This window comes from Dendrobates tinctorius, unplaced genomic scaffold, assembly GCF_039654945.1.
Source record: "Dendrobates tinctorius isolate UK_male_01 unplaced genomic scaffold, ASM3965494v1 ptg000130l, whole genome shotgun sequence".
Classification (NCBI taxonomy): domain Eukaryota; kingdom Metazoa; phylum Chordata; class Amphibia; order Anura; family Dendrobatidae; genus Dendrobates; species Dendrobates tinctorius.
This window is the reverse complement of record NW_027361798.1, coordinates 1552720-1574600: the sequence shown is the minus strand read 5'-3', so window position 1 is coordinate 1574600 and position 21881 is coordinate 1552720.

The window sequence follows — 21881 nt, the reverse complement described above, 5'->3', positions numbered from 1 at the left end:
CACTTTGGTCACAGCTGTGCCATCGAGCCTGTGACATAGCGCTCAGATATTCAGTGGGCCTCACACAATCCAAAAGTGTCCACTGTCCACTAGTGTGAGCAGAGATTCAAAATCTCACTTATCCTCTAGTCACTTTGGACACAGCTGTGCCATCGAGCCTGTGACATAGCGCTCAGATATTCAGTGGGCCTCACACAATCCAAAAGTGTCCAGTGTCCACTAGTGTGAGCAGAAATTCAAAATCTCACTTATCCTCTAGTTACTTTGGTCACAGCTGTGCCATCGAGCCTGTGACATAGCGCTCAGATATTCAGTGGGCCTCACACAATCCAAAAGTGTCCAGTGTCCACAAGTGTCTGCAGAAATTCAAAATCTCACTTATCCTCTAGTCACTTTGGTCACAGCTGTGACATAGCGCTCAGATATTCAGTGGGCCTCACACAATCCAAAAGTGTCCAGTGTCCACTAGTGTGAGCAGAAATTCAAAATCTCACTTATCCTCTAGTCACTTTGGTCACAGCTGTGCCATCGAGCCTGTGACATAGCGCTCAGATATTCAGTGGGCCTCACACAATCCAAAAGTGTCCAGTGTCCACAAGTGTCTGCAGAAATTCAAAATCTCACTTATCCTCTAGTCACTTTGGTCACAGCTGTGCCATCGAGCCTGTGACATAGCGCTCAGATATTCAGTGGGCCTCACACAATCCAAAAGTGTCCAGTGTCCACACGTGTCTGCAGAAATTCAAAATCTCACTTATCCTCTAGTCACTTTGGTCACAGCTGTGCCATCGAGCCTGTGACATAGCGCTCAGATATTCAGTGGGCCTCACACAATCCAAAAGTGTCCAGTGTTCACAAGTGTCTGCAGAAATTCAAAATCTCACTTATCCTCTAGTCACTTCGGTCACAGCTGTGCCATCGAGCCTGTGACATAGCGCTCAGATATTCGGTGGGCCTCACACAATCCAAAAGTGTCCAGTGTCCACTAGTGTGAGCAGAAATTCAAAATCTCACTTATCCTCTAGTCACTTTGGTCACAGCTGTGCCATCGAGCCTGTGACATAGCGCTCAGATATTCAGTGGGCCTCACACAATCCAAAAGTGTCCAGTGTCCACAAGTGTCTGCAGAAATTCAAAATAAATTCAAAATCTCACTTATCCTCTATTCACTTTGGTCACAGCTGTGCCATCGAGCCTGTGACATAGCGCTCAGATATTCAGTGGGCCTCACACAATCCAAAAGTGTCCAGTGTCCACAAGTGTCTGCAGAAATTCAAAATCTCACTTATCCTCTAGTCACTTTGGTCACAGCTGTGCCATCGAGCCTGTGACATAGCGCTCAGATATTCAGTGGGCCTCACACAATCCAAAAGTGTCCAGTGTCCACTAGTGTGAGCAGAAATTCAAAATCTCACTTATCCTCTAGTCACTTTGGTCACAGCTGTGCCATCGAGCCTGTGACATAGCGTTCAGATATTCAGTGGGCCTCACACAATCCAAAAGTGTCCAGTGTCCACAAGTGTCTGCAGAAATTCAAAATCTCACTTATCATCTAGTCACTTTGGTCACAGCTGTGCCATCGAGCCTGTGACATAGCGCTTAGATATTCAGTGGGCCTCACACAATCCAAAAGTGTCCAGTTTCCACTAGTCTGAGCAGAAATTCAAAATCTCACTTATCCTCTAGTCACTTTGGTCACAGCTGTGCCATCGAGCCTGTGACATAGCGCTCAGATATTCAGTGGGCCTCACACAATCCAAAAGTGTCCAGTGTCCACTAGTGTGAGCAGAAATTCAAAATCTCCCCTGTCCTATAGACACCTTGTACCTTGTTTTACATTACTATATAGTTTGTTGGATTTTGTCTACATTTCTACCAAAAATGAGGAAGGCTGGTGGAAGAGGCCGTGGAATTGGGCGGGGGTTGGCAGCTGGTAATGATGGTGTTGGTGGTGGATCTGATGGTAGTGGCAAGAGCAAAATAGGACCGAATGCAGGAGGTGTTGAGCCTGCGTCATCGTCTGGCTCCATAAGGCTTCGAAGGCTTAGTTTTCTAGGAGTTGGCAAACCGCTTTTAAAGCCAGAGCATCAGGAAAAAGTTTTGTCTTACATTGCTGACTCAGCCTCCAGCTCTATCGCCTCCTCTTCTTCAGTTGTAAAAAGTAAAAGCACTGAGTCGTCATTGGAGGCTCATGTTCATGAACCACACCTTTCCTTGTGTCCTTCACCCCAACCAAGATTGAAGGATGACGCAGGCCATACTACTGATTACTCCATGGAGCTGTTTTCACATACCATGCCTGGATTATCAAGTCAAATGGTGAATTACCCAGGCCAAGATGAATCTGACATGGAGTGCACTGATGCACAGCCACTGATGGATGATTCTGCTGGTACATTCACTCAGAGCACTACATTGTCCTCGCAGTGTACAGAGCCAGATTCTGACCCTGATGAGACTCAGGTGCCCCTTCCCGCACACTATACCACCATACACGGTGACACAGAGGAAGGTGCACATGACATTGAAGAGGAGGTGATGGATGACCCAGTTGTTGACCCAGATTGGCATCCATTGGGGGAAGAGGGTGCTGCTTCCAATAGCTCAGATGAGGAGCATCCACAGCAGACATCGACATCGCAACAGCTGTTATCTGGCAGGCCCGGAGCACTCCAAAGACAGGTTCCAAAAATCAAAAGAGTTGCTGGACAGCTTGTCCAGAGGGTCAAAAGTTCACAGCGTGCTAGGCCGCAAAATGTCTGCCAAAGTAGGAAGAGTGCAGTGTGGCACTTTTTTGAACAAAATCCTCATGATCAGGCCAAGGATATCTGTAAGAAGTGCGCAAAGACCTTTAGCCGAGGGAAAAATCTGAAAAATTTGAATACCAGTTGCATGCTTAGACATTTAAACACCATGCACTTGCAAGCATGGACACAACACCAAACCTCAAGTGCCACATGTGCAACTGATCACAACGAAGGTAGTCAGCAACGCTACATTGTTTCCCCCACTGTAAGCCCACCGGTTAGCACAGCAGCAAATGTTGAGGTGTCGTTGCAAGGCCACAGCAGTCAGGGAATCCCACTGTTATATCAACGAAACACTGATTCTAGGCCATCAGAAAGAACACCAACTCCATCACCATCATCAACCCTCTCTCAGTCCGCCCTGTCCACCGCTACTTCCACCATATGCAGCTCTCAAGTCCAGCTCACCCTCCCAGACACTATGAGTAGGTCAAGAAAGTACTCAGTCTCTCATCCGCGTACACTGGGTTTGAACGCCCACATTGCCAAACTAATCTCGTTTGAGATGATGCCCTTTCGGTTGGTGGAAAGCGCAGCTTTCCGCGAACTCATGGCCTATGCAGTACCACGCTATGACCTACCCAGTCGCCACTTCTTCTCTCGCAAAGCCATCCCAGCCCTCCACCATCATGTGAAAGACCGCATTGTCCATGCACTCAAGCAGTCAGTGAGCGGAAAGGTGCACCTCACAACTGATGCATGGTCCAGTCGGCATGGCCAGGGCCGTTACGTGTCCATCACTGCGCACTGGGTTAATGTGGTGGATGCAGGGTCCACAGGGGACAGCGGTGGTGGGACAGTGCTGCCTAGCCCACGGTATAGGAAACAGTTGGCTGTAGGCGTTCGACCCTCCTCCTCCTCCAGAAGCGAAAGCTCGTCCACAGAGCGCAGTCGTACGAGCACTCCATCTGCAGCTGCCACTGTTGCACACGAGGTGTCCCCCTATCGAGCAGCTACTGGAAAGCGTCAGCAGGCTGTGTTGCAGATGATGTGTTTGGGCGACAGACACACCGCCGAGGTGCTGGCTGAGTACTTGAAGCGACATACTGAGTCATGGCTGGGCAGTGTACATCTTGAGGCAGGCAAGGTAGTTAGTGATAACGGCCGTAATTTTGTGGCAGCCATAGCCCTTTCAAAACTCAGCCACATACCTTGCTTGGCTCACACCTTGAACCTGGTGGTGCAGTGCTTCCTCAAAAATTATCCGGAGTTAACAGCCCTGCTCCAGAAGGTGCGAAGACTGTGCGCGCACATCCGCCGGTCGCCTGTACACTCCGTTCGTATGCAGAAGCTGCAGCGATTGCTCCACCTTCCCAACCACCGCATCATTATCGACATTGCAACAAGGTGGAACACCACCCTGCACATGGTGGAGCGGCTGTGCGAGCAGAGGCAGGCCATAATTCATTTGTGGGAGGATACACGGCCAGGCACTTTGAGAGCAGACATGGAGTTGACAGGTGTGCAGTGGTCGAAGCTGAAAGACCTATGTAAAGTCCTTCAGTGTTTTGAGGAATGCACACGGCTGGTAAGCGCAGACGACGCCATCCTAAGCATGAGCATCCCACTTATGCGTCTGCTCATGCAAACTTTGACGCACCTTAAGGAGCAGGCTTCTGCAGCCAATGTTGATGAGGAGGAAGAGGAGGAGGGAATCCTTGATGACATTCAGCCATTGTCTGCTCAGGGACCTCTCCTGGACGAGGTGGAGGAAGAAGAGGAGGAGGAGGATGATGGGGATGATTACTTAGGGGAGGAGGATGCATCTCGTGGGGAAAGTGAAAATGTTGGCGTGGCAAGGTCTGGTACAGGGTTTGTGCGTGACTGGAGGGATGTGGATTTGCCAGAAAGTGCTCCTCCAACCAGCACTCGCAGTGCATCATTGACACCGGGAACATTGGCCCACATGTCAGATTATGCCTTGCAGATCCTAAAAAGGGACCCCCGCATTGCCAAAATGATGAACGATGACGACTACTGGTTGGCCAGCATCCTGGATCCACGTTATAAAGGCAAATTATAAAACATCATGCCACAGGAGAACCTTGACCTAATATTGGCTAATAAACCAGCAACTTTGGTAAATCGGTTACTTGAGGCATTCCCAGCACACAGCAGCGGTGATGGTTCTCACACGAGCCGTACGGGCCGGGGTTAGCTTGGCAGAGGTGTTCGTGGTGCACACAGCAGAAGTGGCGTTGGAGACAGGGGTTTCATGACAATGTTGTGGACTGATTTTTCAAGTACCGCTCACACAACTGGTAATACTGCATCGATGGAAAGTGACAGGAGACAGCAGTTGTCAACTATGGTTACAAACTACTTTTCCTCCCATATCGATGTTCTCCCACACAGGTCATTCCTAGGGATGGGCGAGTCTACTCGCTAGGACTCGTTACTCGGCGAATAGTAAGGGACTCGCTGGACTCGTTACTCGGCGAGTCTCCCAGTGATTACTCGCACAGTAACGAGTCCAATGCAAGTCAATGGCAATCCTAGTTTTGTCAGAGTTTTTTTTTCTCACTCGCTAGACTCGCTATATCACATCGCTGTCAACAGCGAGTCAGAGCGAGTCTGAGCGAGTCTACGAATCCCGAGTCCTGTATACTGGATTCGGGACTCACAAATATAGAATCTGTTATGTTCCTACAAAGCTTCCGAGACAGCCTAGCGTGTTAGGTCAGAAAACTTTTTTAGATGGACAAGCATGTTAGCCAATCATATTCAGTAATGTTGGTTGTGGCAGGACTATGATTGGCTTCTGTCCATCGTGACGCCTATGTCATGTATGAGAGGCGAGGCTGTATATAAGCCTTTCCCACCGCCATTTCCTCTACATTCCTGAGAGATCTGAGATAGAGCAGGGTGAGGTAGATGCTTGAGCAGATCATAGGGATTGTCAGTTAGTGTAGGGAAACTTCAAGATTCCTTATATTAAACCCAAACAGCTCTTCTGAGAGCTACCAGGAGGACAGAGGAGTACTGTGTAGACTGTAGGCAGGCATGCAGGGAGGATCAAGCCTTACAGTGCAGTACACAGTGCAGTGACTAGTGTGCAGCTTTACTGCTAGGTGTCAGCACACACACTTACCCCGCCAGCTACGGCACCACCTAACTCCATCTCGGTGACTGTGCATTTGTCAACAATGTCACAAAAACCACAATTTCCCAAAAAAGAGGTTGCAAAGGGGCGAGGTCGTGGCCGTAGCAGTCGTGCCCAAGAAGGCACTGGTACAGGTAGACAGATGAGGATTGATAGAGCTACCTTTCTCCTGTCTAGAATTCCCAGTACTCAACAAAAACGTGTCTTGAGGCCGGAAGAGCATGACCAGATAACATCTTGGATGGCTGATAAGACCTCGACCACTGGTTCTGGCAGTACACAATCGTCCTTGCCAACACAGTTTTTGTTTGTAAATCGCACATTACTCGCTAAGACTCGCTTCCCCATTCATTAACATTGGACTCGCTAGACTCGCAACGAGTAGCGAGTCCCGGGCTCGGACTCGCTAGAGTCAAGCGATTCCGAGTAATTTAGGACTCGCCCATCACTAGTCATTCCCCTTTGACTATTGGGCCGCTAAACTGGACACCTGGCCTGAATTGGCACAATATGCCTTACAGGAGCTCGCTTGCCCAGCTGCAAGTGTGCTATCGGAAAGAGTCTTCAGTGCAGCTGGATCAATCCTGACAGAAAAAAGGACCCGCCTGTCAACCCAAAATGTGGATGATCTAACCTTCATTAAAATGAACCATGCATGGGTTTCCAAGGATTTTGTCCCACCTTCCCCTGATGACACATAGGGAGACAGAAAAATGGCTTGCTTTGGTCCACCTCTTCCTGGGACTTGACCTATTTCACCTTTTGCATCAGCTGAATGTCCAACATCAACATATGCCACTTTCTAAAACTCCCTAACTGTGCTGCCTCCCCCCCCATGGCCGGGGTCACCACCTAGCGCACGACACCGTGCGAGTGCCGTTGCCCTGGACAGGTGGGTAGGCCGACTCTTGAGCGCGGGCACTGGCACAGGGTCCCTCATAGTGCAATCAAGTGTCTCTGATGGTGGTGGTGCACACCCGCCGTCAGACACGCCGCCGTACTATGAGGGGCCCAGTGCCAGTACCGACGCCCATGAGTGGGCCCCCTTGCTTGGGCAGGGCCCCAGCATTTGCAATCTTTACCTCTCCCTGCTCCTCCGCTGTGTAGTCTGGGCCGTCAAATCCATACTGTGCCTGACACCATTTGAGCCTGCCTCCTGATGTATAGACATATATTTTGAATATGTACGCTATCCATACATGTTATCTGGGGATACGGTACCCTTTCTAACCTTTGTGCAATCACGTGCAATCCATACTGGGCCTAACACCGTCTGAGCCTGCCTCCTGATGTATAGACATATATTTTGAATGTGTACGCTATCCATACATGTTATCTGGGGATACGGTACCCTTTCTAACCTTTGTGCAATCACGTGCAATCCATACTGGGCCTAACACCGTCTGAGCCTGCCTCCTGATGTATAGACATATATTTTGAATGTGTACGCTATCCATACATGTTATCTGGGGATACGGTACCCTTTCTAACCTTTGTGCAATCACGTGCAAGCCATACTGGGCCTTACACCGTCTGAGCCTGCCTCCTGCTGTATAGACATATATTTTGAAAGTGTACGCTATCCATAAATGTTATCTGGGGATACGGTACCCTTTCTAACCTTTGTGCAATCACGTGCAATCCATACTGGGCCTAACACCGTCTGAGCCTGCCTCCTGATGTATAGACATATCTTTTGAATGTGTACGCTATCCATACATGTTATCCGGGGATACGCTACCCTTTCTCACCTTTGTGCAATCACGTGTAATCCATACTGGGCCTGAGAATGGCTGGTGAGCTGTTAAGCAAGCTACAGCACCTGTGGTTTGCATACAAGTTTTTCATTTTTTCAGGAATGACGGTTAGGCCTAATTCCGGAACTGCGGTTGACCTGCACTTACTGGGAAATCATTGTTCGCGGGTAATAATTGTAATCAGTGATCCCCATCACTAACGTTGTTCAGCGGGTTATCTGCACCTGTAAGCGACAAACGCTGGCCTTTTCAGTGTAGCGCACATGCAGCCACGGACATGTAAGGGCATGACACACCAGTTATTGGCCAATCTTATGTGCCAGAGCCTCACGTGTCCCTCTAGTAAGCCGGACTCGGACCGCGGGGCATGACGGAGTCTCGTTCGTTAACGGAATTAAGCTTGCAATGCGTGCATCTGTTCTGTAGCTGGCATGGTTGAGGTTTCCCAGGTGGAGTCGAATTTAACCGTAGGCTCCACTCCTGGTGGTGCCCTTCTGGACATTCCTTTAAGGTTCAGCTTTGCAACCATACTGCCCACGTAAAACAAACACTTTGCCTTCATGAACGCTGTTTGGAGGGTCATGACTCGTGGGAATAACGCCGCCCAATCAGTTAACCTGCTAGAGAGATCGTTCGTTGCTCCCAAGCATGACATCACACTCCCTAGGAAGAAGGTAATGCCACTGTGGCGACCGTACTCCTGGGGGCGACACAAGTGCACTGATGCCTAGCCACTGCTCGATGAATCTGCTGGTACATTGACCCAGACCACTACATTCCCCTCGCACGCTACACGGCCTGAATCTGACCCTGATGAAACTCAGGTTACCCTTCCCATATACAGTTCCATCTTACACGGTGACAAAGAGGAAGCTGCAGATGAAAGTGCAGGTTCGGCCCACCCGCCATCAGACACACCACCGTACTATCAGGGGCCCTGTGCCAGTGCCGTCGCCAACAAGTGGGACCCCCTGCTTGCTCAGGATCACAGCACTTGCAAAGTTGAAATACTGTGCAGTGAGATGGAAGATGGGGACGACGAGGAGTCCAGACTAGTACAGGGATTCCCTAGCGAGGAGACTTATTTGATTGTTTTCAATGTTGGGACAGCAATTTTTGGGGAGCACTATACTCTGGAGAATGATAGATGGGGCCCACCATACACTGGAACATTCCAAAGGTGGACATCAGACACTGGAGCAGCATTTACAGGGCCCATTATACACTAGAGCATTAGAAATGGGGCCCATTATGTTTGGAGCATTATTTGGGCCCATAAGACAGTGGAGCTTCATCCATGGGGACCAACATATACTGTAGCATTATGTGGAGCTCATCATATACTGTTTCAAACATTATATGGGACCAATGATTCTGTATGGAGAAATAGATGGGCCTCGTCATGAGATGTAAAAAGTGAGGTATTTTTCATTGTACTATACCGCTATTTCTCTGCCGTATCGGAGCATGATGAGTTGTGGTATGTGTTAAAGGGGCGCTCTTTCGCCCAGGGCACATGAAAACCTGGAGCCAGCCCTCCCCCCCCACAACTGTAGCCAAATAACCCCCATTTTTCAGTGCGTAACTTGTATTATGAAGTTAATTAAGGTTGACAAGCTTAAGTAAGAAGAATTGATGCTTTTGGCATTCAAATGGGCACTGTAGGTGTGTTTCCTGTCCTCCTCTCACTGCCGACTTTTATTCGCCATTGACTTACATTGGGTTTCGTGTTTCGGTACGACCCCGACTTTTCCCTATAATCGGATGATCTTGCTCGACCCGACTTTTGGAAAAGTCGGGTTTCACGAAACGAAACGCGACCCTAAAAAAACCAAAAGTCGCTCAACTCTACTAACCGTCATTCCTGAAAAAATTACGTGTCCAAACCACAGGTGCTGTAGCTTGCTTAACAGCTCGGCAGCCGTTCTCAGGCCCAGTATGGATTCAACAACATTGTAGAAAGTTGATAAAGGGTACAGTTTCACCGGATAACACGTATATATGAAGCCTAGTTTACACATTAAAAATATATGTCTACAGATCAGGAGGCAGACTCAGATGTTCTCAGGCCCAATATGGATTTGACCAGATTGTACAAAGTTGAGAAAGGGTACTTTATCACTGGATAGCAGGTATATATAGCATAGTTTAAACATGTAAAATCTCCGTGTTCTCAGTATGGATTACACAGCAATCTAAAAAGTGGAAAAAAGGAAATGCATTTGAGGCGTACACAACTATATACTTTTGGTGTTATTTTTAAATCTTCATATATATTTCTGTCTCAGTAATACAGTCCAGCCTCTCCGCAATAGGAAATGAGATGCATACAATTAGTGACATAAAGGCTATTGATTGCAGAAATCTAGGAATTATTATTCACGGGTAAAACTTCCGTCACAATTCTCATAGGCGATGCTGACCCTCAATTAATTTGTGTGTTGAGACAGTGAAAACATTTTTTTGTGAATAAAGTCTTGCTGTATCGCACTTCAGTTGATTCCATCACTGTTACTCATCTCAATCAAATTTTTATCACAGGGAGCGATGTAAACATGGTGCTCACTGGCTATCATGATCTGTCACTTAACTTTGGAGTGCAAAAGACAGAAGCCACAGGCCGTAGGCGATTCTATGGGATTGGCATGAGAGGGCACTTTTTGAAATGTGCGCTGGAATGTCACACGTTTGTGAGTAGGAAAACTGTGAAAGCTGATGATAAACCACCACTGCATGTCATTGTGAGTCGACGTCCATAAGAAATGGAAGCCACTGATCATCTGGAGCTAGAGCCCAGCCACCAGGACAGGGCATAGCTACATCTTAACCATCATCTTTCAGTTCAATCAATTTGTAGTGGCACTCCCAGTATGGATTTGACGGCCCAGACTACACAGCGGAGGAGTAGGGAGAGGTAAACATTGCAAATACTGGGGCCCTGCCCAAGCAAGGGGGGCACACTCGTGGGCGTCGGTACTGGCACTGGGCCCCTCATAGTACGGCGGTGTGTCTGATGGCGGGTGTGCACCACCACTGTCAGAGACACTTGATTGCACTATGTGGGACCCTATGCCAGTGCCCACGCCCAAGAGTCGGCCTACCCACCTGTCCAGGGCAACGGCACTCGCACGGTTTTGTGCGCTAGGTGGTGACCCCGGCCATGGGGGGGCGCCCACTAATGGAGGTTTACAAAGTGGCATATGTAGATGTGGGTCATTCAGCTGCTGCAAAAGGCGAAATAGGTCAAGTTCGCGGAATAGGAGGAGGACCAAAGCAAGCCATTTTTCTGGCAACCTATGTGTCATCAAGGGAAGGTGGGACAAAATCCTTGGAAACCCATGCATGGTTCATTTTAATGAAGGTTAGATCATCCACATTTTGGGTTGACAGACGGGTCCTTTTTTCTGTCAGGATTGATCCAGCTGCACTGAAGACTCTTTCCGATAGCACAATTGCAGCTGGGCAAGCGAGCTCCTGTAAGGCATATTGTGCCAATTCAGGCCAGGTGTCCAGTTTAGCGGCCCAATAGTCAAAGGGGAATGACCTGTGCGGGAGAACATCGATATGGGAGGAAAAGTAGTTGTTAACCATAGTTGACAACTGCTGTCTCCTGTCACTTTCCATCGATGCAGTATTACCAGTTGTGTGAGCAGTCCGTGAAAAATCAGTCCACAACATTGTCATGAAACCCCTGTCTCCAACGCCACTTCTGCTGTGTGCACCACGAACACCTCTGCCAAGCTGCCCCTGGCCCGTAGGGCTCGTGTGAGAACCATCACCGCTGCTGTGTGCTGGGAATGCCTCAACCAACCGGTTAACCAGAGTTGCTTGTTTAGTAGCCAATATTAGGTCAAGGTTCTCCTGTGGCATGATGATTTGTAATTTGCCTTTATAGCGTGGATCCAGGATGCTGGCCAAACAGTAGTCGTCATCGTTCATCATTTTGGCAATGTGGGGGTCCCTTTTTAGGATCTGCAAGGCATAATCTGACATGTGGGCCAATGTTCCCGGTGTCAATGATGCACTGCGAGTGCTGGTTGGAGGAACACTTTCTGGCAAATCCACATCCCTCCAGTCACGCACAAACCCTGTACCAGACCTTGCCACGCCAACATTTTCACTTGCCCCACGAGATGCATCCTCCTCCCCTAAGTAATCATCCCCATCATCATCCTCATCTTCTTCCTTCACCTCGTCCAGGAGAGGTCCCTGAGCAGACAATGGCTGAATGTCATCAAGGATTCCCTCCACCTCTTCCTCCTCGTCAACATTGGCTGCAGACGCCTGCTCCTTAAGGTTCGTCAAAGTTTGCATGAGCAGATGCATAAGTGGGATGCTCATGCTCAGGATGGCGTCGTCTGCACTTACCAGCCGTGTGCATTCCTCAAAACACTGAAGGACTTTACAGAGGTCTTTCAGCTTCAACCACTTCACACCTGTCAACTCCATGTCTGCTCTCAAAGTGCCCGGCCGTGTATCCTCACACAAATGCATTATGGCCTGCCTCTGCTCGCACAGCAGCTCAACCATGTGCAGGGTGGAGTTCCACCTTGTTGCAATGTCGATAATGAGGCGGTGGTTGGGAAGGTGGAGCAATCGCTGCAGCTTCTGCATACGAATGGAGTGTACAGGCGACCGGCGGATGTGCGCGCACAGTCTTTGCACCTTCTGGAGCAGGGCTGTTAACTCCGGATAATTATTGAGGAAGCACTGCACCACAAGGTTCAAGGTGTTTGCCAAGCAAGGTATGTGGCTGAGTTTTAAAAGGGCTATGGCTGCCACAAAATTACGGCTGTTATCACTAACTACCTTGCCTGCCTCAAGATGTACACTGCCCAGCCATGACTCAGTTTGTCGCTGAAAGTACTCGGCCAACACATCATCTGCAACACAGCCTGCTGATGCTTTCCACTAGCTGCTCGATAGGGGGACACCTCGTGTGCAACAGTGGCAGCTGCAGATGGAGTGCTCGTACGACTGCGCTCTGTGGACGAGCTTTCGCTTCTGGAGGAGGAGGAGGAGGAGGGTCGAACGCCTACAGCCAACTGTTTCCTATACCGTGGGCTAGGCAGCACTGTCCCACCACCGCTGTCCCCTGTGGACCCTGCATCCATCACATTAACCCAGTGCACAGTGAAGGACACGTAACGGCCCTGGCCATGCCGACTGGACCATGCATCAGTTGTGAGGTGCACCTTTACACTCACTGACTGCTTAAGTGCATGGACAATGCGGTCTTTCACATGATGGTGGAGGGCTGGGATGGCTTTGCGAGAGAAGAAGTGGCGACTGGGTAGGTCATAGCGTGGTACTGCATAGGCCATGAGTTCGTGGAAAGCTGCGCTTTCCACCAACCGATAGGGCATCATCTCAAACGAGATTAGTTTGGCAATGTGGGCGTTCAAACCCAGTGTACGCGGATGAGAGACTGAGTACTTTTTTGACCTACTCATAGTGTCTGGGAGGGTCAGCTGGACTTGAGAGCTGCATATGGTGGAAGTAGCGGTGGACAGGGCGGACTGAGAGAGGGTTGATGATGGTGATGGAGTTGGTGTTCTTTCTGATGGCCTAGATTCAGTATTTCGTTGATATAACAGTGGGATTCCCTGACTGCTGTGGCCTTGCAACGACACCTCAACATTTGCTGCTGTGCTAACCGGTGGGCTTACAGTGGGGGAAGCAATGTAGCGTTGCTGACTACCTTCTTTGTGATCAGTTGCACATGTGGTACTTGAGGTTTGGTGTTGTGTCCACGCTTGCAAGTGCATGCTGGTTAAATGTCTAAGCATGCAACTGGTATTCAAATTTTTCAGATTTCTCCCTCGGCTAAAGGTCTTTGCGCACTTCTTACAGATAACCTTGGCCTGATCATGAGGATTTTGTTCAAAAAAGTGCCAAACTGCACTCTTCCTACTTTGGCAGACATTTTGCGGCCTAGCACGCTGTGATATTTTGACCCTCTGGACAAGCTGTCCAGCAACTCTTTTGATTTTTGGAACCTGTCTTTGGAGTGCTCCGGGCCTGCCAGATAACAGCTGTTGTGATGTCGATGTCTGCTGTGGATGCTCCTCCTCATCATCTGAGCTATTGGAATCAGCACCCTCTTCCCCCAATGGATGCCAATCTGGGTCAACAACTGGGTCATCCATCACCTCCTCTTCAATGTCATGTGCACCTTCCTCTGTGTCACCGTGTATGGTGGTATAGTGTGCGGGAACCTGAGTCTCATCAGGGTCAGAATCTGGCTCTGTACACTGCGAGGAAAATGTAGTTCTCTGAGTGAATGTATCAGCAGAAACATCTATCAGTGGCTGTGCATCAGTGCACTCCATGTCAGATTCATCTTGGCCTGGGTAATTCAGTGGGCCTCACACAATCCAAAAGTGTTCAGTGTCCACTAGTGTGAGCAGAAATTCAAAATCTCACTTATCCTCTAGTCACTTTGGTCACAGCTGTGCCATCGAGCCTGTGACATAGCGCTCAGATATTCAGTGGGCCTCACACAATCCAAAAGTGTCCAGTGTCCACTAGTGTGAGCAGAAATTCAAAATCTCCCCTGTCCTATAGACACCTTGTACCTTGTTTTACATTACTATATAGTTTGTTGGATTTTGTCTACATTTCTACCAAAAATGAGGAAGGCTGGTGGAAGAGGCCGTGGAATTGGGCGGGGGTTGGCAGCTGGTAATGATGGTGTTGGTGGTGGATCTGATGGTAGTGGCAAGAGCAAAATAGGACCGAATGCAGGAGGTGTTGAGCCTGCGTCATCGTCTGGCTCCATAAGGCTTCGAAGGCTTAGTTTTCTAGGAGTTGGCAAACCGCTTTTAAAGCCAGAGCATCAGGAAAAAGTTTTGTCTTACATTGCTGACTCAGCCTCCAGCTCTATCGCCTCCTCTTCTTCAGTTGTAAAAAGTAAAAGCACTGAGTCGTCATTGGAGGCTCATGTTCATGAACCACACCTTTCTTTGTGTCCTTCACCCCAACCAAGATTGAAGGATGACGCAGGCCATACTACTGATTACTCCATGGAGCTGTTTTCACATACCATGCCTGGATTATCAAGTCAAATGGTGAATTACCCAGGCCAAGATGAATCTGACATGGAGTGCACTGATGCACAGCCACTGATGGATGATTCTGCTGGTACATTCACTCAGAGCACTACATTGTCCTCGCAGTGTACAGAGCCAGATTCTGACCCTGATGAGACTCAGGTGCCCCTTCCCGCACACTATACCACCATACACGGTGACACAGAGGAAGGTGCACATGACATTGAAGAGGAGGTGATGGATGACCCAGTTGTTGACCCAGATTGGCATCCATTGGGGGAAGAGGGTGCTGCTTCCAATAGCTCAGATGAGGAGCATCCACAGCAGACATCGACATCGCAACAGCTGTTATCTGGCAGGCCCGGAGCACTCCAAAGACAGGTTCCAAAAATCAAAAGAGTTGCTGGACAGCTTGTCCAGAGGGTCAAAAGTTCACAGCGTGCTAGGCCGCAAAATGTCTGCCAAAGTAGGAAGAGTGCAGTGTGGCACTTTTTTGAACAAAATCCTCATGATCAGGCCAAGGTTATCTGTAAGAAGTGCGCAAAGACCTTTAGCCGAGGGAAAAATCTGAAAAATTTGAATACCAGTTGCATGCTTAGACATTTAAACACCATGCACTTGCAAGCATGGACACAACACCAAACCTCAAGTGCCACATGTGCAACTGATCACAACGAAGGTAGTCAGCAACGCTACATTGTTTCCCCCACTGTAAGCCCACCGGTTAGCACAGCAGCAAATGTTGAGGTGTCGTTGCAAGGCCACAGCAGTCAGGGAATCCCACTGTTATATCAACGAAACACTGATTCTAGGCCATCAGAAAGAACACCAACTCCATCACCATCATCAACCCTCTCTCAGTCCGCCCTGTCCACCGCTACTTCCACCATATGCAGCTCTCAAGTCCAGCTCACCCTCCCAGACACTATGAGTAGGTCAAGAAAGTACTCAGTCTCTCATCCGCGTACACTGGGTTTGAACGCCCACATAGCCAAACTAATCTCGTTTGAGATGATGCCCTTTCGGTTGGTGGAAAGCGCAGCTTTCCGCGAACTCATGGCCTATGCAGTACCACGCTATGACCTACCCAGTCGCCACTTCTTCTCTCGCAAAGCCATCCCAGCCCTCCACCATCATGTGAAAGACCGCATTGTCCATGCACTCAAGCAGTCAGTGAGCGGAAAGGTGCACCTCACAACTGATGCATGGTCCAGTCGGCATGGCCAGGGCCGTTACGTGTCCATCACTGCGCACTGGGTTAATGTGGTGGATGCAGGGTCCACAGGGGACAGCGGTGGTGGGACAGTGCTGCCTAGCCCACGGTATAGGAAACAGTTGGCTGTAGGCGTTCGACCCTCCTCCTCCTCCAGATGCGAAAGCTCGTCCACAGAGCGCAGTCGTACGAGCACTCCATCTGCAGCTGCCACTGTTGCACACGAGGTGTCCCCCTATCGAGCAGCTACTGGAAAGCGTCAGCAGGCTGTGTTGCAGATGATGTGTTTGGGCGACAGACACACCGCCGAGGTGCTGGCTGAGTACTTGAAGCGACATACTGAGTCATGGCTGGGCAGTGTACATCTTGAGGCAGTCAAGGTAGTTAGTGATAACGGCCGTAATTTTGTGGCAGCCATAGCCCTTTCAAAACTCAGCCACATACCTTGCTTGGCTCACACCTTGAACCTGGTGGTGCAGTGCTTCCTCAACAATTATCCGGAGGTAACAGCCCTGCTCCAGAAGGTGCGAAGACTGTGCGCGCACATCCGCCGGTCGCCTGTACACTCCGTTCGTATGCAGAAGCTGCAGCGATTGCTCCACCTTCCCAACCACCGCCTCATTATCGACATTGCAACAAGGTGGAACACCACCCTGCACATGGTGGAGCGGCTGTGCGAGCAGAGGCAGGCCATAATTCATTTGTGGGAGGATACACGGCCAGGCACTTTGAGAGCAGACATGGAGTTGACAGGTGTGCAGTGGTCGAAGCTGAAAGACCTCTGTAAAGTCCTTCAGTGTTTTGAGGAATGCACACGGCTGGTAAGCGCAGACGACGCCATCCTAAGCATGAGCATCCCACTTATGCATCTGCTCATGCAAACTTTGACGCACCTTAAGGAGCAGGCTTCTGCAGCCAATGTTGATGAGGAGGAAGAGGAGGAGGGAATCCTTGATGACATTCAGCCATTGTCTGCTCAGGGACCTCTCCTGGACGAGGTGGAGGAAGAAGAGGAGGAGGATGATGGGGATGATTACTTAGGGGAGGAGGATGCATCTCGTGGGGAAAGTGAAAATGTTGGCGTGGCAAGGTCTGGTACAGGGTTTGTGCATGACTGGAGGGATGTGGATTTGCCAGAAAGTGCTCCTCCAACCAGCACTCGCAGTGCATCATTGACACCGGGAACATTGGCCCACATGTCAGATTATGCCTTGCAGATCCTAAAAAGGGACCCCCGCATTGCCAAAATGATGAACGATGACGACTACTGGTTGGCCAGCATCCTGGATCCACGCTATAAAGGCAAATTATAAAACATCATGCCACAGGAGAACCTTGACCTAATATTGGCTAATAAACCAGCAACTTTGGTAAATCGGTTACTTGAGGCATTCCCAGCACACAGCAGCGGTGATGGTTCTCACACGAGCCGTACGGGCCGGGGTTAGCTTGGCAGAGGTGTTCGTGGTGCACACAGCAGAAGTGGCGTTGGAGACAGGGGTTTCATGACAATGTTGTGGACTGATTTTTCAAGTACCGCTCACACAACTGGTAATACTGCATCGATGGAAAGTGACAGGAGACAGCAGTTGTCAACTATGGTTACAAACTACTTTTCCTCCCATATCGATGTTCTCCCACACAGGTCATTCCTAGGGATGGGCGAGTCTACTCGCTAGGACTCGTTACTCGGCGAATAGTAAGGGACTCGCTGGACTCGTTACTCGGCGAGTCTCCCAGTGATTACTCGCACAGTAACGAGTCCAATGCAAGTCAATGGCAATCCTAGTTTTGTCAGAGTTTTTTTTTCTCACTCGCTAGACTCGCTATATCACATCGCTGTCAACAGCGAGTCAGAGCGAGTCTGAGCGAGTCTACGATTCCGAGTCCTGTATACTGGATTCGGGACTCGCTTATACAGAATCTGTTATGTTCCTACAAGTTTCCAAGACAGCCTATGTCAACACACAGCGATTGTGAGCGAGTCTGAGCGAGTCTACGAATCCCGAGTCCTGTATACTGGATTCGGGACTCACAAATATAGAATCTGTTATGTTCCTACAAAGCTTCCGAGACAGCCTAGCGTGTTAGGTCAGAAAACTTTTTTAGATGGACAAGCATGTTAGCCAATCATATTCAGTAATGTTGGTTGTGGCAGGACTATGATTGGCTTCTGTCCATCGTGACGCCTATGTCATGTATGAGAGGCGAGGCTGTATATAAGCCTTTCCCACCGCCATTTCCTCTACATTCCTGAGAGATCTGAGATAGAGCAGGGTGAGGTAGATGCTTGAGCAGATCATAGGGATTGTCAGTTAGTGTAGGGAAACTTCAAGATTCCTTATATTAAACCCAAACAGCTCTTCTGAGAGCTACCAGGAGGACAGAGGAGTACTGTGTAGACTGTAGGCAGGCATGCAGGGAGGATCAAGCCTTACAGTGCAGTACACAGTGCAGTGACTAGTGTGCAGCTTTACTGCTAGGTGTCAGCACACACACTTACCCCGCCAGCTACGGCACCACCTAACTCCATCTCGGTGACTGTGCATTTGTCAACAATGTCACAAAAACCACAATTTCCCAAAAAAGAGGTTGCAAAGGGGCGAGGTCGTGGCCGTAGCAGTCGTGCCCAAGAAGGCACTGGTACAGGTAGACAGATGAGGATTGATAGAGCTACCTTTCTCCTGTCTAGAATTCCCAGTACTCAACAAAAACGTGTCTTGAGGCCGGAAGAGCATGACCAGATAACATCTTGGATGGCTGATAAGACCTGGACCACTGGTTCTGGCAGTACACAATCGTCCTTGCCAACACAGTCTTTGTTTGTAAATCGCACATTACTCGCTAAGACTCGCTTCCCCATTCATTAACATTGGACTCGCTAGACTCGCAACGAGTAGCGAGTCCCGGGCTCGGACTCGCTAGAGTCAAGCGATTCCGAGTAATTTAGGACTCGCCCATCACTAGTCATTCCCCTTTGACTATTGGGCCGCTAAACTGGACACCTGGCCTGAATTGGCACAATATGCCTTACAGGAGCTCGCTTGCCCAGCTGCAAGTGTGCTATCGGAAAGAGTCTTCAGTGCAGCTGGATCAATCCTGACAGAAAAAAGGACCCGTCTGTCAACCCAAAATGTGGATGATCTAACCTTCATTAAAATGAACCATGCATGGGTTTCCAAGGATTTTGTCCCACCTTCCCCTGATGACACATAGGGAGACAGAAAAATGGCTTGCTTTGGTCCACCTCTTCCTGGGACTTGACCTATTTCACCTTTTGCATCAGCTGAATGTCCAACATCAACATATGCCACTTTCTAAAACTCCCTAATTGTGCTGCCTCCCCCCCAATGGCCGGGGTCACCACCTAGCGCACGACACCGTGCGAGTGCCGTTGCCCTGGACAGGTGGGTAGGCCGACTCTTGAGCGCGGGCACTGGCACAGGGTCCCTCATAGTGCAATCAAGTGTCTCTGACGGTGGTGGTGCACACCCGCCGTCAGACACGCCGCCGTACTATGAGGGGCACAGTGCCAGTACCGACGCCCATGAGTGGGCCCCCTTGCTTGGGCAGGGCCCCAGCATTTGCAATCTTTACCTCTCCCTGCTCCTCCGCTGTGTAGTCTGGGCCGTCAAATCCATACTGTGCCTGACACCATTTGAGCCTGCCTCCTGATGTATAGACATATATTTTGAATATGTACGCTATCCATACATGTTATCTGGGGATACGGTACCCTTTCTAACCTTTGTGCAATCACGTGCAATCCATACTGGGCCTAACACCGTCTGAGCCTGCCTCCTGATGTATAGACATATATTTTGAATGTGTACGCTATCCATACATGTTATCTGGGGATACGGTACCCTTTCTAACCTTTGTGCAATCACGTGCAATCCATACTGGGCCTAACACCGTCTGAGCCTGCCTCCTGATGTATAGACATATATTTTGAATGTGTACGCTATCCATACATGTTATCTGGGGATACGGTACCCTTTCTAACCTTTGTGCAATCACGTGCAAGCCATACTGGGCCTTACACCGTCTGAGCCTGCCTCCTGCTGTATAGACATATATTTTGAAAGTGTACGCTATCCATAAATGTTATCTGGGGATACGGTACCCTTTCTAACCTTTGTGCAATCACGTGCAATCCATACTGGGCCTAACACCGTCTGAGCCTGCCTCCTGATGTATAGACATATCTTTTGAATGTGTACGCTTTCCATACATGTTATCCGGGGATACGCTACCCTTTCTCACCTTTGTGCAATCACGTGTAATCCATACTGGGCCTGAGAATGGCTGGTGAGCTGTTAAGCAAGCTACAGCACCTGTGGTTTGCATACAAGTTTTTCATTTTTTCAGGAATGACGGTTAGGCCTAATTCCGGAACTGCGGTTGACCTGCACTTACTGGGAAATCATTGTTCGCGGGTAATAATTGTAATCAGTGATCCCCATCACTAACGTTGTTCAGCGGGTTATCTGCACCTGTAAGCGACAAACGCTGGCCTTTTCAGTGTAGCGCACATGCAGCCACGGACATGTAAGGGCATGACACACCAGTTATTGGCCAATCTCATGTGCCAGAGCCTCACGTGTCCCTCTAGTAAGCCGGACTCGGACCGCGGGGCATGACGGAGTCTCGTTCGTTAACGGAATTAAGCTTGCAATGCGTGCATCTGTTCTGTAGCTGGCATGGTTGAGGTTTCCCAGGTGGAGTCGAATTTAACTGTAGGCTCCACTCCTGGTGGTGCCGTTCTGGACATTCCTTTAAGGTTCAGCTTTGCAACCATACTGCCCACGTAAAACAAACACTTTGCCTTCATGAACGCTGTTTGGAGGGTCATGACTCGTGGGAATAACGCCGCCCAATCAGTTAACCTGCTAGAGAGATCGTTCGTTGCTCCCAAGCATGACATCACACTCCCTAGGAAGAAGGTAATGCCACTGTGGCGACCGTACTCCTGGGGGCGACACAAGTGCACTGATGCCTAGCCACTGCTCGATGAATCTGCTGGTACATTGACCCAGACCACTACATTCCCCTCGCACGCTACACGGCCTGAATCTGACCCTGATGTAACTCAGGTTACCCTTCCCATATACAGTTCCATCTTACACGGTGACAAAGAGGAAGCTGCAGATGAAAGTGCAGGTTCGGCCCACCCGCCATCAGACACACCACCGTACTATCAGGGGCCCTGTGCCAATGCCGTCGCCAACAAGTGGGACCCCCTGCTTGCTCAGGATCACAGCACTTGCAAAGTTGAAATACTGTGCAGTGAGTTGGAAGATGGGGACGACGAGGAGTCCAGACAAGTACAGGGATTCCCTAGCGAGGAGACTTATTTGATTGTTTTCAATGTTGGGACAGCAATTTTTGGGGAGCACTATACTCTGGAGAATGATAGATGGGGCCCACCATACACTGGAACATTCCAAAGGTGGACATCAGACACTGGAGCAGCATTTACAGGGCCCATTATACACTAGAGCATTAGAAATGGGGCCCATTATGTTTGGAGCATTATTTGGGCCCATAAGACAGTGGAGCTTCATCCATGGGGACCAACATATACTGTAGCATTATGTGGAGCTCATCATATACTGTTTCAAACATTATATGGGACCAATGATTCTGTATGGAGAAATAGATGGGCCTCGTCATGAGATGTAAAAAGTGAGGTATTTTTCATTGTACTATACCGCTATTTCTCTGCCGTATCGGAGCATGATGAGTTGTGGTATGTGTTAAAGGGGCGCTCTTTCGCCCAGGGCACATGAAAACCTGGAGCCAGCCCTCCCCCCCCACAACTGTAGCCAAATAACCCCCATTTTTCAGTGCGTAACTTGTATTATGAAGTTAATTAAGGTTGACAAGCTAAAGTAAGAAGAATTGATGCTTTTGGCATTCAAATGGGCACTGTAGGTGTGTTTCCTG